A 26,851-nucleotide genomic window follows, 5' to 3' on the forward strand; every position below is an offset into this window, starting at 1 on the left:
CTGCTGTGTGTTCCTGTTTTCCTCAACTGTGAAATTGGATAACGATGCTTCACTTAGGAGTATTATGAAGGTCGAATGAGATATTGTCTGCATAAGGGCTCCAAAGGACATCAAGGTGGTGCGTGTTAAGGGATTATGGTTCAGTGTAGGTAACACAAATACCATTAATGGCATACCCCTATTCTATCCCTCTTCCTGTAGGGCTGAAGGAGGAGGGGTGGCTGAACCGAGGACAGAGTTATGGGAGAAGAAGGGGTTATAAGTAGCTGTTCCTTTTCCCCAAGTGACCATTCTCTAGGCACAGACTGAAATTCCCTCTGGAGCTGCACTAATGGACACATTAGTATCAGTTGACAAAGTACCATATGCTCTGAAATGTTCTCCCATTAGGCTTCATGGGAGGTGGCAGGAATTCATGGTCCATTATAGGAAATCTGCCATGATTTTAGCCTTCAGTAAAGCGTACTCCTAGGCCTCCTAGGCTTTGGAAGTTCAGGCTTTGCCTTCAACTACATAATGATGCACAAGACATTACTTATTTTAAGACAGGAAGTCTGTGAAGTAAGGTTATCTTTGTCAATAGTAGACTCAAAATCATCCTTTATTTTGGAAAAAAAATATGTTTTAACAATGAATTATTTTGTGAGTATTTGCTCTTTGGTTTCAGGTTAACCAGCATGTGTACTGGTCATTAATCGGGATCCAGATTATGATAATAATACATAATGTCTTCAGTGGCATTAATAAGTACATGGTTTTTCGTAAGTCACCATGTTATTTATTTATTTACTTATTTATTTAGAGACAGGGTCTTGCTCTGTTACCCCGGGTGGAGCGCAATGGAGCCCAGTAAAATCTGGGCTCACTGCAGCCTTGTCCTCCTGGGCTCAAGCCATCCTCTCACCTCAGCCACCCGAGTAACTGGGACTACAGGAACGCACTACCAGGCCTAGCTTGTTTTTGTATTTTTGGTAGAGACTGGGTTTTGCCATGTTACCCAGACTGATCTTGGACTCCTGAGCTGACGTGATCTGCCACCACAGCCTCCCAAAGTGCTGGGATTACAGACCATGTGATTTTTATGGAAACTTCCTTTGCAAGCAGTATCATGTCTCTTAATACCAGTCAGTTTGCATAAAACAGAATGAAAGGAAAAAAGGATGAAAGAAAGACCCAAACTCCACCAATTGCAAAAGAAAAGGCAGACTTAAACTGTCAAGAGCTGGGAGTTTCAAAATGTATAACAATAGCTGCCATTTATTGAATGCCTGCAACACCCCAGATCCTGTGCTAGGTGCTTTATCCTCACTGGTTAATTTAATTATCACAACACCCTTCAAGGTCAGTATTATCTGTGTGTTAGGATGAGAAAACCAAGAGGTTACATTAGTTGTCCAAGGTCATAAAGCTAACAAGAGCTGGCATTCAAGCTACGTCTGACTCCACAGCCCAGATCCTTTCCAGGACATCCCCCTCTGATTCAAAGAATAGGCTGAAACACAGTGTTGCAGTACATGGTACATAGTAACAAAACATGAATAAAGCCTTGTTTTTAAGAAAATCTAGATCATCCCTCCCTCTCCCTATCCTACACCTAAGATAGGAGAGAAACCTTCCAAGATTTTCCCCTGTGTCTGGAGACTGTCCATGCACTGTTTCCAGAATTTAGGGAATGTGTTAGCTGGAGGGGGTCCAGATTAGTCTAGTGCCTCCCCGACATCCCCCAGTTACTTTCATTCAGGTTTACTCTGCTTATACCTGTCCTCTACAAGAGGCTTCTGTTTAGTAGGATTTGAGTTACATAAAGGATTCTACTGGTCTCTTTTCTACCAAAGTTGGAAAAACACTGACATAGTCCAATTCTATGTTTTATAGGTGAAGATCTCTCGGACCCAGAGCAGGCTTGACCAAAATAACCTAGAAAGCTAGGACAGGTCCTTTGCTCTTTAAATTTTAAATTTCTGGATCACTACAGCGAAACTATTGGGGTGAGAAAGACAATCACCACGGGAAATATGCCCCAAAAGCTGTTTTCACCTGTTGACAGAACAGAGGAGGGTAGCAGAACCAGATTTAAATTCTGACTCCATCACCAACACCAGCTATCTGGATGATCTTGAGCAGGTTACTTAACCATGCAGAGTATCTTCATCTGCAAAAAAGACACATGATACTTGCTTGTTGGAGTTTTTGTGTTAGTATATTAAAAATACATAGCATCTAATAGGTGTTCCTTTCCATCCTTAGAGCCTTCCCATAGGCTGTTCTCTCTGCCTGGAAGCTCTATCATCCTTCTCCCCTTCAAGTAGCTGACTTGGACTTATTTAAATGTTTCTTTCACTAGATTTCTTGGATTTGAATCCAAGCTCTTACTAGTTGAGTGACCAGGGGAGCATTTAGCCTTGGTTTTCTCATTTATAAAGTGGGGGTATTAATATATAACCCATAGGGTTATTAAAAAGAGATAAACTGCTTAAAACAGTGCCTAACAAATATTAGGTCTCAATAAAATGTGGCAAGGACTATTTGTGGGATCCATAATTCCAGAGGGCTCTTTTTCCTCCTTCGGTAAGCTATTCACGTTGCCTGGAAGCTCATGACATTTACTCCTTATTCTTGGAGTTCAGAAATGTCACCAGGATATATTTTTAAATATCCATTCTGCCAATCTTTGTCTTTTGATTGGTGTATTTAGATTATTTACACTTAATATAGTTATTAAAATGTTAGAACTTAACTCTGCTGTGTTGTTATTTGTTTTCTTTCCGCACAGGGGAAACTCTTGGAAGTCTTCTCTCCCATCTGTTTGTTCCCCATTTCTCACTCCTCGTTTTTCTTTTTCCTGTCTCCCTGTGGACTACTTGGGCTTTTTTAAGAATGCTACTTTGATTTATCTAAAGTAATTTTGAGTGTATCTCTCTGTGTAGTTTTTAAAGTTGTTGCTCAGGTATTAAACCATACATAAATATCTTACTCCAGTCTACTGCTCCTGACATTTTACCCCTTTCAGTGAAATGCCTGGGACTGGAAGTTCTAGGTGTGTGTTTTAAAATTAATACAGTGTAGAAATTAGAGTCTTTTTTACCTGATAACTCAAGTCCATACATTTAATGTATAGGTAATTCAAGTGCATAAATTTGATCTGATAATTCAAGACTATGGGCTTAGTCTTTTTTTCTGTTATTTTTTGGTTATTGCTTTGTTCCTTTGTTATTTTTCTTCTGCTCCATTTGGTACTATTATTTGCATATCTTCTAGATATTTCATCAATGTTTGAAAATCCTCTGACTCATAATTTCTATTTCTTTTTATTTTTGGCTTGGTACTCATCATTAAATCAGTTTTCAGTGGTGTTCATTACATTTTTCATTTCCACAATTGAAAATTTAAAAGATTGTGTGTCTAACTTTCAAAAACCATTTTTCCTCATTTTGATCATTTCTTTCTAACCTCTACTTGAATCTCCTTACATTTTTGGTTCTAAAAAGTTAGTTTTTCTTCTATTAAATTGATCTCAATGTGATTCATCTCTTTTAGTTATTCGTCTGGATTGTGCTCCTTCAAGCTATTGACTCCCCTTAAATAATCTCTGATCTGCTTTGGCTACTTCCATCAACGCCTGGGCAGGTTGGGCTTTTGTGGCCTCTTGGGTACCATAGTTCAGCGATCATGAAAGGAAAGAAGGATGCTTCTCCAGTGGCCTGGTGGTGAACAAAGCTACCTGGCTGGGTCCACCAGGCTGAGGTGAGGTGGAAGAGGCTTTTAGGATCTTTGGACACTCCCAGAATTAGTAGGGTGGGGTTGGGCTGCTGTGTGCCATTGTGTAGTTTGTTTATTGCAAGGGCATCTGGTGGAGAGGATTAACAGGGGCTAACATCCACTTGCTGAACTGTGTACCCTGGTGTGGAGCTACATCGGCCCGAAGAAGGAAGCATATTTTCTCATTTTCACAAAGGTATCTGAGGGGGGAAGCTTTTTTCCAACCCACATAAAGATGCTGTGCGGGCTAGGCGTGACCCTCAGGGGATAGTTTGGCCCACCTGTGACATTCCGTTCTATAGCGGCAGGTCTTGACAGAGTCAGGGGTCTTCCCGCAGAGCTATGTGCAGGAAGCGGGCAGGGACAGTTCTTCCTCACCTGTCGAGGGGCCCTGCTCAGCTGGGGTCAGCTGGGCCCCTCAGGTAGCCCAGGATTGAAAGCCTTTACTGCAGACTCACTAGCGAGGCCGACTACTTCCCAGGCTCCTGGGCCTTTGTCCTTCTTGCAATTGTGGACAGTGTGGCAGTGACACTGCCCTTTGCCAGTCCTGCACTAGGATTGTGTGTGTGGAATCTCCTTTGGGCTCTGGCTATAGGCAACAGTGTCCTATGCCCCATTCACTGGATGGCTCACAATTTGGGTCCCCTCAGCAGGGAGCTGGGTGAGAGAGGGGCTCAGGAGGCAGGCCCCCATCTTCAGAGAAGCCCCCTGGGTAGGCATGCTAAGGTGATTTAGGAAGTTTCTCTATAACACAGTTCTATTGCAACCATCTTTCCTCCCCAACAGTAGAGCTCTGTTTCCCAGATAAACCTGAATCTGAATCCCATTTGCCAACTCTGTGACTTCATACCAGTCACTTGAATTCTCTGAGCTTGCCTCAGTTTCATCTGTAAAGTGGGGATTGTCATGTGTGTCTTGCATAACTCAAGGAGCTGTTGAGAGAATCAAATGAGATGATTGCTGTGTTTGGTGTTTTGCAAACTGAAAAGTGCTATGCAAAAGTAAAGAGATGAAAAGAATAGTGTTAGAGAGGGTGGCATCTGCCCCTGGGGGCTGTGGGGAGCACAGTGGCACTGGGGACTTGCAGTCACCCAGCAGATGCAAAGCAGAATGAAGCCTTTGGGAAGTGGCCAGATGTAGTTGTCAAGACCAGGGTAGGGCCACACTCGACGCTGACCACAACCTCAAGACGTGCCTTCTTCTGGGGAGCTGATCTCCCAGGAGCTGAGCCAGCAGGGAAAAAAAAAAAAAAAAAAAAAAAGAGAGAGAGAGAGAGAATTTTAAAAAGAGATAAAAAGGCAAGAGTAATGGATGCTGAACCTAGTCCTATCTTTTCAAAGCTGTCTCTCAAAACACTGAAAGATTTATCACTTGAGGAATGAGATAAAAATTCATCTGACAAGAGACATAAAGAGCTTGAATATTTTTTAAAACTTGTGATAATCATTCCCAATTCTATACAAATATCTTATTGCCATCCTCTGTTTCTAACTGAGTCATTATGTCCATTACATTAGCAATAGATTCGAATACCAGTTTTATCAAGGAGCAGAGAATACAATTAGGAACAGGAAAAGAAATATAAGCAGACAAGGCTTAGATGAGAGCTAAGGAAGCAATCCAGAAATGAGACGTGTTTTCCATCCTCCTGCCCTACCATTTAAAAAAAGGTAAAAATAGATCATTTTTGGGAGAATGACTGTGATAAGCAGTCAAGCAAGTTTTGGAGGGTGTTGGGAGACTTATCTCTCTTCACCAGCACACAGATAATGAACTTGCTAGCTCAACTCCCTATTCTTAGTATTATGCAGTGAATTGGACAATTCGTTTTTAAGAAGTGAGCAGTGAATGTCTGCTTTGGTGTCCTCGAATCTTGGGAGTAAGAACATATTGTTTTTATGTCAAATTTTCTCTCTGTAGAGCAACAATCTAATTGTCCTTAAGAGGTAATATAATCCTCATGATAATCACCCAATTTCTTTTGCCAAGAGCAGTACCTCTCTTCGTGACTGATAACACTTCAGCTTCCTTAATCTCAAAGAATCATTTGGTTTAGAGCTCAGGGTACATTGGTTGTCATCAGGTATAATTGCCACTTCTTATAGAGGAGTAAAGTATAGCTCAGAGAGGTGATGCAACTTTCTCATAGCTATATAGCAAGACAGGGACAAAACTAGGGTCCAGAACTCTAGGGCACTGCTTTTCTACAAGTAGCTCAGCAGAAGTACTGGCATAGATATCAGATAGGGCTGTTTTTAATAACCCTAGTACTCCTATAGTCCCTGAGTCGTGGCTCACCCAAGCCTTGATGTAACTGTCTCATTATATTTCTGCATAAGACCTTGAATATTAAGAACATACAATCAGTTTATGTGGTGTAATAACACTCTCTTCACCAAACCATTTCATCCCCTATCCAATGTGGATTCACTTCAGAAGTCTTAAGTCTGTAGTAGGCACTCAACAATGTTGACTGAATGAATGAATAACCACTTAGAGGCCCATTAAGGAATCATGTCGTTTTTGATCTGAAAGAGACCTGGAAGGTCATGCTGGTCCCATTCCTCCATTCTGCTGAGACTTGAAGAGTGAGAGGACTCGGGTGTGGTGGCAAAACACTCCTATAGCTCTTTTCCCCTCTGCTTCCCATACAGTGTTCTTTCTTTCACCCATACTGCTTCTCATCAATTTGATCTGGAAGCATTAAAATTGCCAATTTACTTGTGTTCTGGTAAACAAAATAAATATTTCTAACATCTAAAACACTTAACATTTAAAAACACTACTCCATAGAAAATGACAGGGTCAGGGTTTTGTTTTGTTTTTTTTAAACCATATGGAATTTGATCATTCTGAAGAAGAACAGAAACTTGTCTTAAGTCACTGCAGACAGTAAAGCTGAAATTTGAAGCAGTAAATGATTCTATTTTGGGAACAATAGATATGAAGTCAGGAAGAGTTAGGCATTCTAAGAAGGAAGTTGTATAGAAAAGCCAACTATTAAGTCAGGTCTCAGAAGTATTTGAGGGCAAAGGAGATTAATACAGGTAAGGGGAAGGTATGGGCACTTAGCAGATGACAAATTGCGTACTCATTGCCATAGAGAAAGCAAACTTTTAGCTGAAATGGTACTTATGGGAAATAAATTCGAATCTCAGATGTTTGAGTCAGGAAGTCTCATTAGGATGCAACATAGCTTGTCATTATGGGCTATGACATAGTGTCACTAAAAAAAGGAGAGACATCAGAGAGGGACAAGGCACAACCACATAGCAATATGAGAAATTTCATTCTTGCTATATCTTGTTCTATATTAATATTAGATCATTTGATGCTATCCCCTCACCAAACATGACTCTTCAGAGTGACAAAAACAGAGATTAAAAGTAATCTATATCCAAATGACAGCTGTTAGGGTAAAACTTGAGAAACATATATATTTTATTTGTTGATTTATTCATTCATTCAATGAATATTTATGGAATTATGGGAAGGCAAAAATAAATAAGACATTGTCTTTCTCAAGAAGGTCTCAAGAAGACAGACATGTAAACAAATCATTGTAATGGGTGTGCTGGGTGCTTAATTTGCTGTATGCTGTACATAAGTATAGCAGAGGCTCAAAGCAAGGACTGAGAAGAGTTCATGGAGGACAAGATATTTTCGACCAGGATTTAAAGGAAGAAGAAAAGTTTGTCCAGCAGGTTGGGTTAAAGGCTAGAAAAACAAGGAAGCCTCCCAGAGGGCAATAATAGCTTACGTAAAGTGTTTAGCAGTATAGGATTTAGAATTTCATATGAAACCCAGTGCAGCTATTTTAAAGCTGTGGAATCTTGGCCAAGCAACTTTACTTCTTGGAGCCTCAGTTTCTTTCTCTGTAAAATAAGTAGAGTAATCCTTACTGCATACAATGATTAGATGCATTCTTAATAGTGCTGGGTAGCGAGTAATGAATGCTGTTTCATCTCCAGGAACTCTTATTTTTTAGAACACTCCTAGGTTTTAGGCATTGTTATTATGCTCCCTTTGCAAAGGGAAAAAACCGAGAACTGAGAGGTAATGGAACTTTTCCAAAATTACATAGGTTAAAAAGCAGCAGCACTGGGATTTGAACCTAGGCAGTTTGACTCAAGACTACATTTTTTTTAACACTATGTTATGTGCCTCTTATTACATAAGGTACCCTAGGAACATAAGGTGTTTGGTGTGCAGGTGTGGGGTGAGGTAGAGATGGGGCCACAGGGGTAATAGGATCACTGTGGACTCATGTGATGCTAAGGAGTTAAGACTTTGCTGCATGATCAAGAAGGAACAATGGAGGTGTCTTCAGCAGGAGAGTCACTGGTCAGGTCTGTGGTTGAAAAAGATCACTGGCAGTATGTGGAGGATGAAAATAGGAAAGACTGGAGGCGGTTACTACAGCCTTGGCAAGAAATGGTGAGGCTCCAACGAAGGCAAGGGCAGCAGGATGAGGGGGAGGAGACATGTGTAAGAGAAGTTAAGGAGACAGAGCTGATTGGACTTAGTGGCCAGTAGAGTATGAAGGCCAGGAAGAGGGAAGAGTCTAGACTGTCTCTTTGGTTTCTAGTTTAGGTGCCCAGAGGAAGGAGGTGCTGCTACCAGTTGAGACAGAGAAGCAGTGCAGAAGGGGTAATTTGGGGGAAAGATGTGGATTTGGTTTTGGCTCTGTTGAGACTGGGGCACCTGAGGGACATTTAGGCGATGTCCAGCAGGCAGTTGTGTCTCTGGGTTTGGAAAACAGAAGGTTTGGCTGAAACCATGCAGCTGATAGAATTGCTCTGTGAGAGTGAAGGGAGAAAAGAGGCCAAAGAGGGGCATGAGGGCAATGGCAAAAGAGGCTGAGGGGCAAGAGGGACCAGAATGAGAATCTGAGGAGAGCAGGGTCAGGGCCTGGGTCCAGCACCTAGAGAGGCTGACACTGACGCAGGTAGCTAGGAAATGGAGGGGGACAGGGCAAAATTCCATGGGGAACATTTGTGCTCACTGGACAGGAGAATAGTTCTTATCTTACTTTCTGACAAGAGCTATGTTTTTTGGTGTTTATCTGCCTTGGACAGAGTAATTTGATGATTAATATTTATCTACAGACTAATTTTTAAAATTAAACTTTATTTTGAGAAAATTGTAGATTTGCATGCAATTGTAAGAAATAATTCAGAGAGACAGAATACTTGATTTTTAAAAAGTTTTCTTTATTTCCACTATGGCTTCAGATTTTTCCACCCTCACGGCACTTCTGTCTCCTGGGGCAGAAGTTTGTATACTACATCTAGTGCAAAGACCCCTGAGGAAAGCAAAAGGCTCACTCAGCCCGTGGATCTGGGTGGCAGAGGGCTGGGGCACTGAGAGAAAAGGGAGCTTTGGGTGCAGTTACGTAGGAGGTCTTTCAGCGATGGAGCCACTCAGGAGTTTCTGGAGGACTCCTGGATTTGGAAATGAAGGTCCCAGAGGAGGAGCACCTGCCTTCATCCGACGTTGGCTCCAAAGTGCTGCTAGTCTCCCCCTACTGCCCTTGGATGAAGGATGCACTTGTTAACATCTGCCTGTGCACCATCCCTAGAATGATTTAACATCCCAATCTGGTGGTGCCTCATCCCTACTTAGAATTGCTCCCATGAACCTGCCAGTGCACTGAGAACACGGTGCAAACTCCTTGACCAGGAATTGGCCCCTGCTCACTCCCCTGCTTTATGTCTCAACTCCCGCCACTCTCTCTGTGGGATCTCTCTCATCTTGGGGTCTTTGTTCCTGTGGTCTCAACCTGAAAGGCTCTCTCCACACTCCTCCCTTTCATTGGCCAATTCCACTGGCCTTTCAGATTTCCATTTAGAGCATGTCCCCTCCAGGAGGCCTTCACTCTGTTAGTGCAGGCCTATGTGGTGCCCTTGGCCCTATGGGATCTGGCTATTGTTACAGGAACTGGACTGTATTTTAATAGTCCTAGACTGTACATTCCGTGAGGACAGGGACTGCTTTATTAAAGGTGTATTGTATCTCCGGTGTCTAATGCAGGATATGGACCTAGTAGGTGTTCAGTAGAGTTCAGCACAGAAAATAGTTCGTGCATAGACACACGCATTTGGGTATAATGGTCAGAGACGTGGTAGGGTAGGACCAGAACCAGGGGAGTGGACGAGATGGCTCAGGGGGTCAGAAAAGGGCTGAGTGCAGAGTCCCAGGGCGTTCCAGCATTTTAGAGCTTCTGGTTTGAGGAACCCTCAAGAAGACCGAGAGAGTGACTGGAGAGGGCCGAGGAAAGCTGGGAGAACGGTTTCCCAGCGCGGAAGGAGTTTAGAGAGACAGCGGCGGTGGTCCACAGTGCCTAACGTGGGCCCATGCTTTCCCTCTCTCTTCAGCTGAACACCTGCAGGGCATGGGGGTCAGGGGGCGAGTCAGAGTCATCTGCGTCCCCCAGGGTTCCCCATAGCTGGGGCTCTTCCTGGCGGAAGCGAGGCGTGAGAAGAGGGTCGTTTTGGGAACTCTTCGGGGTTCCAGTTCTGGCCCAACCCCACGGGTCTGGGTGACCTTGGGGAGTCCCTTTCCTCTTCCAGCCTCAGTCTCCCCCTGGGTACTCAGCGGACGCTGCGTGCCCCGGCGGTGAGCTGAGGCAGGCGGCGGAGGCAGGGCCCGGGTGGGAGCGGGACCGCCCACTGCGGCGGGCCGGGACCTGGGAGCCCGCGGAGGCTGTGCGCGGGGCTCCTCCCACGGGGCTGGGGTCGCGGCGCCGGCAGCTGGCGGCCGCGCAGCTGCAGCCTCAGCACCTGCCGCCGCCAGACGGCGCGGGCGCGGGCGCGGCCCGGCCTGGCCACCCCCTCCGGCTGCAGCCGCGGCGCGGGAGGCGGAGCCCGAGCCGAGCCCGAGCAGCGCTGCTGCCCGAGCCTTGGCCGCGACCGTGCCCGCCGCTGGGCGGGGCCGCCCCTCTTCGAGAGCGTCAGCCCGCTAGGTCCTTGTCCGCGCGGGCGGCACCTCCTCTGCAGGTAAGGGAGGGGTCCCGGCACCGCAAAGTTTTGGGGAGACTGCCTGTCCCCACACCCCGGGCCTGCGCCTAGGCTTCCTCCGCGCCGCCCTCCGCCTGCACCACCAGTCCCGGGTGACCCGCGCCCGCCTCCGGTCCTCGTGTCCCTAAGCCCGGCTCGGGGGCGCGTCCGTAGGCTAGCTAAGGACCTGCCACCGTGAACTGCTTGCACAGTAGCGATGTGTGTTTAAGTTTCCGAGATCTGCATGGTGTAGTGAGTGGAAAGAGCGGCAGCGCTGGAGGGGGAGAGACCTGGGTTCAGGTGCGGCCGCGGCCAGTGCCAACTTTCTGAGTGACCTCAGACCAACCCTCCCTGCCCGTCCTCGATGGCCACACCTGAACCAGAAGGGGTTCGCTAGGGACGATCAGCTGCAGTGCCGATGCCTGTGTTGTCATTTTTTGAGTAGAGGGGCATCCCTGAGTGTCTCACCTCCAGAACTCATGGCAGGTGGAGAGGAATGACCCACGGAAGTGAGTCTTTGGGGTCGCGTCGCTAACTTGCAGCAGCTTTGGCTGAGATTTAGGAGGGGCGTTGAGTCAGCCTCGGGGAGCAGGGGATACTCCGAGGGTTAGGAGTCAAGACTCTGGCTTCTGGTGGCTCCTTTGCCATCCACCCACCGTCTGTGTGACCTTGGGCAAGTGCCCCCTGCTTTTGCCACCTATGAAATAGGGTGGAAGTCGTGTTCACTAGATGTTCGCTGTCTCTTTCAGCTGTAAACTCTGGAGAAGCGGAACCTCCGGTTCTCTGCATTTAGTCAGTTTGGGTGGAGGCAATATTTCACCAAGAATCCATCTAGCACTTGCAAATGAGCGTTTAGAAAATAAAGGAGGCATTTGCAGTTTGCTTTGGAAGTCCCAAAATAGGCATGGGGAGGATTGGTGAACGCTCATCTCGCCTTCTTCAGTGCTTTGGACCATCATGAAATATTCAACAACATAATGATTTGTTTTCAAAGTGACTTATAGATCAGGAAGCGTTTCTGTTTGTGAGTCGGTTATTTTTGTAAAAACCTCAGAATGGTTGTTTGGGGGGAAAAAAATGCACTGTACTAGGGGTCCTGACCTAGAGGCCAGCATCTACTTGTTTCTAGTTTAAGATGATTGTTGAGATGATTTCCAATCGAGACAATTTCGGGCATCCTTTGGTCGGTGTTGAGTGTGGGTACGGTTAAGGAGCCAAGTTCATATTTTCCAGGACCGACGCATTCTGGCACAGCCACAGCAGAACAAGCACGAGGTAGTTAACTGTGTGATGCTAGAAGGAGAACTTTATTCTTTTGCCCGATATCTTGTTCCCCTTGTGCTGCAATTAGTGTGTTGCCAGTGTGTGGGTGAAATGCGTTACCATGAAAGGATTCTCGCAGAAGTGATTTTATGATTTTATGTCCTTCCTCGACATCCTGGTTTTAAGTTTCAAGCATTATGAAATCAGAGAGCTGGTGAAGGTGTGCCTGGTGACCAGAGCAGAGTTGTGGTACTTGTTTGCCTTTCCTGAATGAGACCCCATCCTCGAAGCTAATTTGTCCAGAGCCTTTTATCTCTCTGATGCATTCAAATGCCACCAGTCTTTTCCCTCTTCATTCTCTATTGGTTCAGCAAGCACTTTCTCACTACTCATTCGGGAGGCACAAACATGAAAATTACCAACAGGCCCTACCCTCAAGGAACTCAGGTTCTGGTGAGGAATAAAGAGGCTTGTGCCACAGGATCTTCATTCTGGGCTTTATCGCCTGGGATCCCTGTGAACACTAAGGAGGGTGAATTCCAACTGGAGATATTGGAGAAGGCTTTACAGTGGAAGGTGGAACAAGAGGATTTCAACAGGTGGTGAGGAATAGAAAGGCCATGTGTAGGTCAAGGAGCTGGTACGAGCAAGGAACTGGTGAGAGCTGGGAAAGCATGAGACAGATGAGAACAGTGAGCCAGGTGGAAGCACAGAGAAGGCAGAGCACTTCAGAGAAAGGGCAGCAGGAAGAGGCTCTGGAGACTCTGAACCTGGGCTGGAATCCTTGCTGGCTGTGGAGTATTGGACCTCTGAGCCTCACTTTTTTTTATTTGTGAAAGGGGAATAATAATAATTCCAAACTCACAAGATTAAATGAGATCATGTGTAAAAGTGTCTAACAGGGTGTTTCCATGTGATAGGTGTTGGATAAAAGTAAATTCTTTTTATCAGAGGGTTCATAGGCAAGCTGAATAAGTGTTTGAAGCCACCATTGGAGTAAATAGTGCTTTTTGTTTAAGCATGTGCATTGGTTTTGAACCTCACCACCAGCAGAGAGTTCTTGTGACAATGTGATGTGTACTCGAGGTGCCTCCTGATTCAAGGGGCAGGGGCTTTTTGTTATGTGGAGGGTGTTCAGATCAGATACTAACATCAACAACAGGCAATGCCCTGTAAATACTGTTAGGTGGTGGGAGGTCACAGAAGGCTAATCAGAAGTCTCAATCCCTGCCTCACACAAGCTTATCACTATGTGCTCAAGAACCCAGGTTGGTTGGGTGGGGGGTGCAGATTTGACAGTCAGACACAGCTCTAAATATATCAGCTTTGTCCATATAGCTGGGAGCGGGGTAATGGCTCCCTTCTGTCTTAGATTTGCAATGGTTTCAAAGAATAGGACACTACCTGGGCAGCATAGTGAGACCCCCATCTCTACAAAAAATTTACAAATTAGCTGGGTGTAGTGGGTTTGCACCTGTGGTCCCAGCTATTTGGGAGGCTGAGGTGCTGAGGTGGGAGGATCACTTGAGCCTCACTCAGACTGCAGTGAGCTATGATCATGCCACTGCACTCCAGCCTGGGCAGAAGAGTGAGACTCCATCTCTAAAAAAAAAAAAAAAGAGGACAGGAAGGTGAAGAATAACATTGCAATACCTTATGACCCTGTGTAGTACCATGTAGCATCTATGGTACTGTCCTTCATTTTTTTTCAATCAATGGTTATTCATAGAACACCTGTTGTCTGCCAGAAAATTGTTCTAGGTACCTCAAGAATACATTGAAACAAAAGGCAAGGTCTCTGCCTTCCTGGAGTTTATATTCTAGTTGGAGAAAATAATGAACAAGTCATTACATAAATAAGGTAATTACAGGGTGTGCCAAAGGCTGGGAAGAAAATAAGCGGGGAAATGGGAGAGAAAGTAGTAGGAGTGGGACTCCATTGGAGGATAGTAGGAGTGGGAGTCCATTGGAGGGCAGGCCTATCTGAGCCAGTGAGAGCCACAGGAGAGAGGGAGCCAGTCTTGCCTGGAGCTGGGTGAGGGTCAGTGCAGCTCTGTATCTGTAAGAGGTAGGGTAGGGTAGTTCTGTGTATGAGAATGCAGACTCTGGGGCCACACCACCTGGAATTGAATACTTGCCCCTTGGCTAACTAAATGTATTACACTATCAGGTTATTTAATCTTTAAACTGAGCTTCAGTTTTTTCATCTGTAAACTAGGCATAATAACAGTACCTCCTTGAGAGGGTTGTTGGAGGACTGAATGAGTCGATACATATAAAGTACTTAGAATAGTGCCAGTTATATAGTAAGCACCAAATAAAATTCAATTGAGGGTGAGAGAAGGAAGAAACTGTTCCAGGCAGAAGGAACAGCAAATGCTAAGGCCTGGAGGCCTGAAGGGGCTTGGTGCATGTACAACTAGACAGGCTGTGTGTGCGGGTATTATCCTCACAGTTATCAGGGAGATTCCTGAGCAGGCTCTCTGCCCCTTCAATACAGAATTATATATTTTAGGAATTTTGAAGAAATGACCACCCACGGCACTTTCACTTGCAGGATCAGGCCGAATAGTGTGGTGAGCTGCTGCTGCTGCTGCTGCTGCTTTGGGGACATTGCACAGTAGATCCTTCTTTAGGATCTCTTTCCCTCCCTCCTTCCCTGACCCCAGAGGTGCTCATTGATGCATAAAGGGAAAGCAGGAGTGGAGCTGAGCCCCTGGTGCCACCAGCCCTGGTACGAAAGTACTGGCTCTGCCCGCTTGCTGTGGGGTACCATTCAGCCATCATCCCCTCCTCCTCCCAAGCTGGAAACTACAGCAGGGGAGGCTAATCATCTGTGCCATCTCCCTTGTTCCCTCCTTACTGAAATCTACTCAGTAAGAACCAAGTGACCTTGCCCTGTAAAGTAACAGCGACCAAGCCCTGTTATTTTTACTTCCAAAATCTCTCTCAAATATGCCCCCATCTTTCCATTCTCTCTGAGCATCAGGCTTCGGTGCTGTATACTGTAAAGTGTGGCTCTGATCTCATTGTGCTCCTCCTCAGAGCCTTTCAGTGGGTCTTCCCTGTATGGATACTGAAGTCCCGAGTCCTCAGCCCAGCAGGCATGGTGGGCTACCTCCATCCTTTCTCTCACACCCCCTCCTCTGCACCTTGTCCCCACTCTTTTTTTTTCTTTTCTTTTCTTTTTTGTTTGTTTGTTTGTTTTTTTGAGATGGAGTCTTGCTCTGTCACCCAGGCTGAGTGCAGTGGTGTGATCTTGGCTCACTGCAAGCTCCGCCTCCCGGGTTCAAGCAATTCTCCTGCCTCAACCTCCTCAGTAGCTGGGATTACAGGCACCTGCCACCATGCCTGGCTAATTTTTGTATTTTTCCATAGAGACAGGGTTTCACCATATTGACCAGGCTGGTCTCGAACTCCTGACCTTGTGATCTGCCTACCTCAGCCTCCCAAAGTGTTGGGATTACAGGCATAAGCCCCCGTGCCCAGCTCCCCCACTCTTAATACCCCTGGCCTCAGGTCTCTAGGCCTTTGCTCCCCCGTCTAGCCCCTCTGTCTAGCGTGTGCTTTAGCCTTGGTGGTCCTGCCTATGCCTGAAGGCTAAGCTTAAATCCTACCACCCCTAGGAAGCTGTCTTCCAGATCCCCTCATCCCAGGGATTTCACTATCCCCTGATACTTGGTACCTCTCATGGAGAAGTCATTGCTGTCAGCCTTGAAGGATTTTGTGTGCGGTTACTTGTGTATGTGGCCACAGCTCACAGAAAGCCCTTGGGAGGGCCAGCACAATGTCCTTCTTCTTTATAACCCACAGCCCTTTTCATAGAGCCTAGCCCTAATGCAGGTCTGTACTAGATTGACAAAAGCCTGTGATTTTCCCGAGATCTGAAATGATTTGAGTCAAGCCAGAAGCATGAGGCTGATGCTTAGGGGTTGCATATGGTTCTCAGCTGAACTCACTCGTGGCGTTCTGATCCCTCAAGATGTAGATCCTTCGTTTGATGATGGGTTGATGCAACCTCCAAGATGAATCTGAGTTTCAAATTTAGTCTTTCAGTGTGCCTATTTTAAAGGAATATACTATGTAAAATTTGAACCTTGAAGCTTTTGACAATCATTGTTTATATTACAAAAGCATTCTTTAACTGTAAAAAAGATCAGTATAGAAAGCTTTCAAACACCAAATATACCTATGCACTTAATACCATTCAATGTATAAAATTTTGATTTATCCACAGTGATTGTAGTTGTACTTTACTGTATCCTGAGATATACACTAAACTTAATATATGTTCATGGAAGCAATACTAACAGTGGCTTAAATTTGTTTTGATAACTACAGATTACATTATGCAGGTTTGCAAATCTGAGACTTTTTTTTTTTTTTTAGTTAACTATCTGCCTGAAGGACAGTGGGAAGCCAGACTTGGTGCTTGGCAGATTGATATGAGGACAAAAGCCATTATTTTCATTAAGTGACACAGTGTTTTCAGGAACTCACCTGATATTTAGAGACCTTTTTGCCAGCAGTTAAAAGTAGTTCAGGCCACCAATCATTTCTCAAGCTGGCTGCTAAATGATATGTGCCCTTAATATTAGTTGTTTTGGTGAAAAAGAAAAAAAAAAAACCACTAATTACAAGTTGGAAAAGATAAGATGGTAAATTTAAAAGTTCTTTTGACCTCTTTCAAGGAATGATCTGAGAACCTCAGCTGCTTCAGTGAAAGGGTGATACGGCAAAATTTCAAAATCCTGAATGGAAAGAGCTTCAGAGGAATTCATCTGGATGCAACAGTGCATCATTCTCTGAGATTTTTGACTTAAGAGAAGACAGATGTGCAGGCAGCTGAGAAAAGCTGTGCTTCCTGTTCTCTGAGTGTCTAGAATATAGGGTGTAGGCTACAGTTTGTATTAAAACCAACGATAACAATCCCACCTCCCCTGCCAATGGAAACCCCTGTCTGATGCTGACTTGTGGCCATTCACATGTGAAGCTTCTGAGTTACTGCTTTGTTGTTTTCTTTGCTCCAATGTAGAATTCAGGAGGATGCAAAAGGAAAAGCAATTATTAAAAATGAGGATGGCATGTATTTGTTCTTATAAAAATAATTTATTTGGTAGCTGCAGTCTCTGTTCTCTCTGGCTTTCCCTGGAAAAAGACACCAGTCCAGACTGTCCAGGGCTCCCCTGGTACCTGTGAATGTGCTGTTAGTTCCTGGTCTGGTTAGAAGATGATGTCTCTGTGGAGATACATACTTGGCCTCTTCCTTTACCCCTGGGGTGAGGGACATTTTGTGTATAGGAGATGGAAGAATAGATGGTCTCTTTCTCAAGCTCATTCCTGGTTATTTTCAGTACTTAGCTCTTTGCAAAAGCTGCGTAATAAGTGTCTTAGTGAGAGTGTGCCTTGTTTATGTGCTGAAAACCTAGATTCACACATATGTTTCCAGATATTTTAGCTACCAGTCATAGACCCTCAAACAAGACCGCCAGCTCCGGAGATGATCAAGTACAGCCTTTGTGTGGTGCAGGAATTCCCCTAGCATACCCAGCCTCCCTCTGCTTGGACCTGCCAACCCCCACCACCCTCCTATTCCATCCTCCGTTGGCTCTGGTTATTACAAAGTTCTTCATTATTTGAAGCCAAAAATCTTCCTCTGGGCAATGTTTGCCCCATTGGCCCAGATCCTGCCCTTTGAAGCCCCACACAAAAAATCCATTTCTTCCTCCCTATGACAGCTAGTTAGGCCACTTGGACCTTCAGAGACAGGGATCAGGTGCCCACATCTTCACTTCTTCAGGCAGGATGCCCACTTTGTCTGGCCCCCTGAAAAGCTAAGAATGGGACACAGCTGTGCAGGTGGGGGTCTGATCCTCCCAGAGAGGAGCAAGCCCACTGCAGCCTCACTTCAGAGTCTGTATTTGCGTTAGCACAGCCTGAGGCCAGTTAGCGCCCGGTGGGTCCTCCTACTGGGCTCTGCACTGGGCCACTAGGGAACTGCATGCTCTTTGGTGTCAGAGAGCCCCGAGTGTCCTGGCCCAGTGGTTGACGTGGGGTGGCCCCAGGTGAGTTAGCCCCCTCTCTGGGACTCAGATCCCTCATCTGTCTGACTACTTCTTAGGTGCTATAGTTTTTCCTGTGGATGCTGTAACAAATCATCACAATCTTGGCTTGAAACAGCAGAACTGTATCCTTTAACAGTTCTGGAGGCCAGAAGTACAAAATCGAGATGTTGGTAGTGCTGCTCTCCCACTGGAGTCTCTAAGGGGAATCCTTCCTTTGTCACCTCCAGCTTCTGGTGGCCACTGGCATTTCTTGTGGCTGCCTCACTCCAGTCTCTGCCTCCCTGGTCACATTGTCTCCTCCTGTCTGTTTCAAATCCTCGTTTCACTCTTATAAGGACACTTGTCGAGATTTAGGGTCCACCTGGATAATCCAAGGATAAGCACCTCATCTAAAGACCATTAATTTAATTACAGGTGTAAAAATCCTTTTTTCAAATAAGATCACATTTATAGGTTCCTGGGATTGGGACTTGGAATTTTTTTTTTTTTTTTTTTTTTGAGACTGGAGCTCGCTCTGTCACCCAGGCTGGAGTTCAGTGGCATGATCAAGCTCACTGCAGTGCTGATCTCCTGGGCTCAAGTGATCCTCTCACCTCAGCCTTCTCAATTGCTGGGACTATAGGAGCACACCAACTGGCTAATTTTTAAATTTTATTTTTAGTAGAGATGAGGCCTTGCTATGTTTCTCAGACTGATCTGGAACTCCTGAGCTTAAGCAATCCTCCTGCGCCAGCCTCCCAAAGTGCTGGGATTACAGGTGTGAGCTACTACATCCAGCCAAGACTTGGATATCTTTTTAGGGTGGCTGCCATTCAACCGTGGGCTCTCTACTGCCTCTACTTTTGCAACTCCCTTTTTTTTCTATTGTATTTGAACCCAGCTCTCCAGGGTCACTGGCCTCAGATCCTCAGGCCACATGTCTTCTGTCTCCTCCTTCCTTCAGCATCCTGGCTGCTGCTCTGAAGGGTGCCAGGGCTTTTCCAGTCACTCTTCTTGTACAGATGTGGGTGGGGCCCTCAGGGATTAGCCTGCCTAGGAGAAAGCTCAGGTCTTCCTGGTGCATACCCTCATTTCTACCAGCATGCTGTGGCTAGTCAGTGGGGGCTTTGTCAGTGGGAAGGAGAAGCTGTGGCTATTAAAATATTCATTGCTGGTTCTTAGACTTAGGGAAGATCCCACAGTGAATGTGCTCTGGACAAAGAAGGGACACATTTTCCCCCTAATTTAGACTGAGATTGGCTCACTGAATTTGAGGGAAACTATTTATATTCTCAGTGCCCAAATACTCTGTAAAAAATCAGGAAATGCTCCTTAGCAACACTGTAAGAGCGTAGTAGTATCATCTTCTTGCCCTACAACTAGCCTGTTTCAGAAGTTCCATGGTCCTTTAAGTGTGATCTCTAATCTGCTGCTGGTTTCTGGGCTCTCCAAATGCAGCTCCCACTAAAACGTGCTTTTCTCCACAAAGGGAGTGTGCTGCTTTCTTTGCAGTTGACTTTTCAAGCACTGGGGAAAAAAAAGTGCCGAGGGGCAAGCAGAAGAGCTGGGTCTGGTGAAGCTGGTAGTGGAGCTGAGGGAAAGCAGGGGGAGGGTAGTGGCCTGGCAGGGTCTGGATACTGAGCAGCTCCAGACTCTCTGCTCATTGCTGCCCCCAGGATTCCTGTCTGATGGCATCCTCCTAGATGCTCCACTCATTTCAATGTGCTTTGCTAAGAAAGGCCTGTGTGGGGATGGGGGCTGGGGAGGAGAGGTGGGGAGGGAGGAGAGAGATGAATCAGACAGCCCCTGCCCCACCCGCGGCTGGAAGTAAGTCAGTGCTGGGCAGGGTACTGCGCTTTGCAGAGACCCTTGGAAACCTAGCAAGGGCTGGCCATGCCTTGCAGGGAGATCTAGGAGGGCTTCTGGGAGGGACTGGCATTTGAACCGAGCCCTAATGGGTGACTAAGAGATAAAGAAGAGAAAGATGGATAGAACAGTATATCCAAAGTTGACCTCAGGTGGCCCCCTTCCTGGTCATCATCCAATGGAGCTGCACTGGAAGAAGCTCAGGTGTGACAGGGACCTTAAGGACCATCTAGTAAGGAAGATATTCAGACTGCACTGCTTAGAGATCTCCACTTCTCATTTCTCTTGCTGGGTTTAAAGAACAGTGATTTTCCATTTTGACAAGGCTTGTTTGGTGTAGCCACTTCAAAATATCCCCACACCAAAATATAACGCTTTGTCTGGGATATCTTTTCCAGACTGAGGGAGCCTTCCCTCCTGCCCCCTCATTTCTGCAAGGCAATACTCCCCAGACTGTGTGCTCATGGGGTGTTGCTGTGTAACTTTCCGCACTTGACTATGAGCTTCCTGGGCAGGGACTGAGCCTTGCTGCTCATTCAATACAGAGCCCGGAATGAGGCTTGAGGGGTACAGTGTTGACTGATAAAATGAATGAATGCATGACTATGACAACTTCCTTAGCTGCATCTGGCTCCCAGGTGTCTTCATTGGTCTCTACAGTCATCAGTAGTGTCCTGGCTAAGTCAAGAGCATATGTGGGCCTCTGTGTTTCTCCATCTTATATTCTCTCCTGGAGTTGGTTTGCTGTATCAGCCAAGTGCTAGCAGAGACTCAGGGGGTGGTGCCCCCTCTCTGCACTTTGAAACGATGGGGAGGCTGTGGACCTAATGTCCAGCCCCTGGAACTGCTGCCTGTTGTTCTGGGACATGGCCAAACTGACCTGGGAACTTGCTTACTCGGGCCAGCTGGCTCTTCTCGGTGCCTTGTAGTCTTAGTACTAGAGCCACAGAGGCAGGAGGGTGCAGGGGGAAGCGCCCAGGTGACTCCATCAGGCCTGAGTTTACCAGCTGCATGATCTGAGGCCCGTTGTTTACTTGCTTTCTTAATTGATTATCTGTGCATGTTAAACTTACAGAAAAGAAGATACAGGGAATATATAATGGTCCCTGTTTTCCACTTACACATGGTAAATATTCAATAAATGTTAATATTCTTTTTATATTATCTGAAGGGCTGTCATGGAGAAGAGAGTTAAAACTGGTTCTATGTGTTAGAGGCTGTCTGGAACAAAGTTTAATTTTGCCTCAAGTTATCATCCTTTCCAAATTTCATAAAGCCCCCCAGTGTCCTAATTCCTCAAGCTTACAGCATTCCTGACATCTTTGTTTCTTATTCTCTTCCACCTGCAAACTACCACCACCTCTCTGTGTGAATTTGAAGGTTGCTTCCCCTTGTCTGGGCCTCAGTTTCCTATCTGTGGACTAGGTTATATCCAAGGTCCTCTACAGCTTTGACACTACATTTAATTTCACAACATAGATAGATAATCCATGTCTTAGACTGTTTTGTGTTGCTATAACAGCTTGTTTGGAGGTTCTAGCAGCTACTGGTATACCCTTGACTGAAGACCAGTCCTCCTCTATCAGGGATGGTCGTCCTCTTTGCCCAAGCACGCAGGTTTGGGAGGGATGCACATGGAATGGTGAGGGAGGAAGGGGACATCTGCCTAGCCAGCCAGATCAGCCGAATCAACCCTGGTGACTAGTGGGGTGACAGATGTCACAGCCAGATTGCCCTCACTTCCATTTTGCTATAACAGAATACCACAGACTGGGCATTTATAATAAATAAAGATTTATTGGTTGTGGTTCTGGAGGCAGGGAAGTCCAAATCAAGAGGCCCGTATCTTTCATGAGCCTTCTTGCTGTGTCATTCCATGGCAGAAGGGCAAAGAGAGGGCAAGAGGAGTGAACGCAATCCCACAATAATAAATCCACTCCCGCAGTAACAGCATTAGTCTGTTCATGAGGGTGGTGCTCCCATGTTCCAAACATCCCCTATTAGGCCCCACCTCCCATCACTGCCATTTTGGGGATCACAGTTTCAGCATATGAACTTTGGGGGATATATTCAAACCATGGCCATTCATTATTTGGAAAGTGATGTTCTAGGCCCCAGAGCAAATACAGATGGAGTTACAGTCCTTGGCCTTATAAAGGTCACAACCTAGTGTGGGGACAAATAAGAAGTCAGCATCATGAATGCTATGGTAGGGGATGAATGCAGGACTGAGGGATCCGAACCGGAACAGGGAGAGCCTAGCCACTTGATCAATGTATGGGCCCATTGCCCTCAGGGAGGAGCTGTCTAGAAATGTTTGTCACTGCATAAAAACATGAATGATGGAGACCAGGGCCTCCCAGGTGGCACTAGGATTTTTTGCTTTGAATTGGAATTATCAGTATGGAAAATCCCAGCAGAGATGACCTATGTGAGGGACCTTCTTTCCTCTCTTAGTCTCCTGCCTTCCTGGAAAGAAAAAAAAAGTATCCAAGTCTTCAGAATAGATTGACCTTTATGTACAGAAGCTCTTGGGACACGCAGCTCAGTTTAACAAGTACTGTTTGTGTGCCTGAGAAATGTCTAGGAAGATGCAGAATCACATGTGTAAAGAGAATTAATCTATCTTTTGCCATGATTGTGTTCAGAAGCTGATTTTCAAAGACAGTTTCAATTTTCCTAGCTGTCTGGGTGACAGTTAGATGCGTACAACCTGTGCACACTCATCCCTCTTTTGTATTTAGTCTGCCCAATTTAATTTGTTTAGATTCCAATAGGCTTTTATTGATTGCCCCTTAGAAGTTTAGCCTAGTGTTGACAGCCTAGGGGTATGAGAGACATCATTAGCCAGAAATTTCTTTTCTAGCTGGATTAATAAGTCTGATACCCAAGAGTCAGTGAACAGAATGATCTGTTCATTGGGGATTGCTGAGTAAATTGGTGTGAGTGCCAGGATTTCTGCCCCAGGCTGAGAGATCTGGATAGATGGATGCTGAAGATGATTCTCCAGGAAGTCTTTTGGAGGAGTCTGCATTGGAGATGCACCAGGTGGGGATTGCATGCCAGAGTGGAGATGCAGGGGGAGGGGATCGATCAGCAGGTGAACTTAGCATGGGTATTCGGCTTGAGCTAACTTTCCAGTTTCATCCTCAACTCGTTGTTCTCGTGCCTTAATAATGAAAACGTTTATTCAATGCACAAGGCTCTAGCAGGCCTGGATTTTTGCTTGTGCTATTTCCTTTGCTTAGCCTCTCCACTGCCCTACGCCATCTACCAGTAAAACTCCTAGTTATTTTTCAATTCTGGTGTTCTTCTGCTGTTTTGACCTTATGACTTTGCCTCTCCTGGCTTCTCATAGTGTTTTGTTTATACAGTCATCCTTCAGAATCCCACAGGCGATTGGTTCCAGGACCCCACTGCAGATAACAAAATCCATGGATGCTCAAGTCCTTTATATAAAATAGTGTGATGTTTGCATATAACCTATGCATATCCTCTTGTATACTTCAAATTATCTGCAGGTTACTTATAATACTTAATAGAGTGTAAATGCTATGTAAATAGTTGTTATACTGCATTGTTTAGGGAATAATGACAAGAAAAAGTCTGTACACGTTCAGTAGAGGCACAACCATACATCTTTTCCACAAATATTTTCCGTTCAAGGTTGGTTGAATCCATGGATGTGGAAGCCACAGATAGGAAGGGCTGACTGTACTTCTGTTTTAGTTTGGTACCTGGAGCATGACAGACGCCCAAGAGATATCACCTGAATAAATGAATAACTGAATAAATGACTGGTTATTAAGTTCTGCGTCTGACTCACCTGCTGGAACTGTGAAATGTTTCCTGGGAGAGGAGTGGAAGGCACTGAGATGAAAATGTGGGTGACAGATTCAGAGCAGGGAGACCACTAGGCTGCTCTTGGTGGTGGGGTAGGGGAGATACCCTCTGGAGGGAGTGTAGGACATTGACTTTTATTTATTTATTTATTTATTTTTACTTTAAGTTCCGGGATACATGTGGAGAATGTGCGAGTTTGTTACATAGGTATACGTGTGCCATAGTGGTTCGCTGCACCTATCCACCCATTACCTAGGTTGTAAGCCCCACATGCATTAGCTATTTGTCCCGATGCTCTCCCTCCCCTCACCCCACCCCCCACAGGCCCCGGTGTGTGTTGTTCTCCTCCCTGTGTCCATGTGTTCTCATTGTTTAACTCCCACTTATGAGTGAGAACATGCAGTGTTTGGTTTTCTTTTCCTGTGTTAGTTTTCTGGAGGATGGCTTCCAGCTTCATCCAGGGACATCGACTTTTTGATGAATAGAAGCACACAATAAAAATATTCTCTAAGATATACTACAGACATTAAACATTCGGGGAAAAACCTGACTCTGGAATAATCAAAGAACTACAAATAAAATCAGCAATGAAAGCAAGGAAAAGAACTGCAAACAGAAGCCCCCTTATAAATCTAATAAATTAGGGGTGACTGAGTAATTGGGGGAAGTAATTTTCTACTGACTGAGAGAGCATAATTGGGATAGCCTTGTGGGGGGCCATTTGGCTGTATCAAAATCATTAAAAACTTGTATAGTCTTTCACCCAGCAGTGCCATTCCTAGGAATTTATCCTATGAGAATAATTACAGATGTACTATCAGAGATGTTTATCTCAACATATTTGTAATGCAGACATCGAAAATAAACCAAATATCTAGGAATAGGGGCTCAGCTTTAAAAATGGCACTCTTATCTATGGCAAATAAAAAATAATGTTGTAGAATAATAAAGACACAGGGAAGTGTTTACAGTGTGTTTTTCAGTTTAGAAACCAGCATATATGGTAAGTTCCCAATTACGTTGAAAATGTGTCTTTTCACACAAAAAGACTAGAAGGGTAATTAGCAACTTATAGCTTTTAGTGGACAATTTTTATTATCTTCTCTCTAAAAAAGAAAACTTTCAAAATTTTCTACCAGCCACATGTATTACGTTTATAAGAGAGGGGAAGCAAGTGTCAATTAAGAAAAAGAGAGAAGCTTTTGGAGAGCATTGTTTGAGCATCACTAGGTGGAAAACTAAATGGGCACATCATTTATCTTGCAAATTCCAGACAGGTAGTGTTTTCAGAAGGAAGAGTGGTCTTAGGTCCATTTGTGTGAGTATATTTATAGAAGTGAAAGCTTTGGGAGAAGGAAATAGATTGATTTTTTTTCCCCTTGAACTTTTGAAATTATTTTTTCCACTCCATTTGTAATTGAGCCCAGGGAGCTATTCTTATTTCTTCCTTTCTTGGGCACTGCGTTAGACCTAAAAATGTTAACTGGCTTAGGATGTGGGTTTTGCTAAAATGATTCCCCTTGAAGTCTTCACTGGGCTTTCTCATGCTTAAAAGTGGGGTCCCACAGAAGATCACTTTCTACCTAATGCACTGTGCTCCTGAATTCTTTGGCAACGTTGGGGTGGTCAGAAACCACTCCTGCCTTATGGTTCTGGACCCCATCAGCCACATGTGAGGGGCTCAGGAGTATGCACCCGTGTTGGCACTGTCTGTTGGAGAGGTTTATTTAGGGGCCAATCTGGCATCACCTTATCCTGTGGACGTAACATTAGTCTGCAGAAAAAGAGATCAGAGCTGGGTAGAATCTCTTTAAATATTAAAGATAGTGATGCCTTTTGCCACACATCTCCAAAGAGCTCTGAGCGTTTCAGACATTACCTCATCGTTAATTTTCACAGTGTTCTTGGGTGAGAAGCTGATGGCAAGTATTCCCCGGTCTCCGTGTGGGGCAGAACATAGCAAATTTTAGGTAGGTAGTAGGAGTTCCCCTGACTAGATATCAACTGGTAAAAGAAAATGGGGGCATTTTTTGGGCATCTTCTTCACAGTTGTTCTGCATTACTCAGAAATGAAATTGCCTTCCTGCATTTTGCCCCACTAACACTTATCGAGTGTCTACTGTGAGCAAGGCACAGTGCTGACTACTGCGGCTAGGAGCGAAATGTAAATGTCCTTAGTCCCACACTTAGGGCCTTTGGTGATCTGGCTTCTTCCACCTGCCACTTGTACCCCGATACCTCCGCCCTACTTCACATACCTTTTATGCCTCATCGTCTTCATCCTAAGCTGAACCTTTGGTCTTCAGGGTAGCCCAGTGCCATCTTCCTTCTGTGCACTTTATGCCCTTCCCCAGGTGCTGCCCCCATTGCCTTTCTCCCTACCCCTGCAGGTCTTACTTTCCTGTCCTTCATGCTCTGCTCACCTCCTGCACAAAGCCTTCTCTGATAGCTCACTCTACTTTATCCACAGCTGGAGGGGATCTCCTACCATCAAACTCCCAGGCATTCTACTAGCCTCTCTGCACTGGTCCTTACTCTTTTTTAGTTGTATTTTAGTGATTTATGTGCATTCCTTGATGACTTTTCAAGCTTCTTGACTGAAGAGATGTGCAAGTGCTCAATGCATAAAGGAATGAAATGGGCATAATTTCAGGCTGGCAGTCACCAGTTTGTGCCTAGCCTTCTGAGGTACAGAGTCACTGATAGAACCCTACTTGGCCTCCCCTCTCCTTTGATCCTTCTTCTCTAAGGCCCTTTGCTGCCTCCCAGTCGGTTCTGTCCTTGCCTTGCATCAGTGCCCATACCATCTTTCAGTTCATAGCTGTGTATTAAACAGTACTCCTCTCTTATGGTATTTTGGGGAGACATAGGAAAAGAGAGACAATTGGAGCATGGTTTGTTTTGTTTTGTTTTGTTTTGTTTTGTTTGCGACAGGGTCTTGCTGTGTCATCCAGACTGGAGTGCAGTGGCCTGACCTTGGCTTACTGCAACTGTCGCTCCCCTGAGCTCAAGCGATCCTGCAACCTCAGCTTCCCAAGTAGCTGGGACCACAGGTGTGCACCATCAAGCCCAGCTGTT

The 26,851-nt window shown here is 45.2% G+C and overlaps 1 protein-coding gene across 1 annotated transcript in view; it reads left to right on the plus strand.

Annotated features, from left to right (window-relative positions):
- The first annotated feature begins 10,451 nt into the window (after window positions 1-10,451).
- FRMPD1 (FERM and PDZ domain containing 1) overlaps window positions 10,452-26,851 on the plus strand; it is a 100,267-nt gene continuing 83,867 nt past the window's right edge. The window contains exon 1 of the mRNA XM_021927370.2: window positions 10,452-10,757. The gene's annotated coding sequence lies outside the window, so the exon portion shown is untranslated. The remainder of the gene's footprint in view (window positions 10,758-26,851) is intronic.

The sequence above is a fragment of the Papio anubis genome, chromosome 13 (assembly GCF_008728515.1).
Source record: "Papio anubis isolate 15944 chromosome 13, Panubis1.0, whole genome shotgun sequence".
NCBI lineage: Eukaryota > Metazoa > Chordata > Mammalia > Primates > Cercopithecidae > Papio > Papio anubis.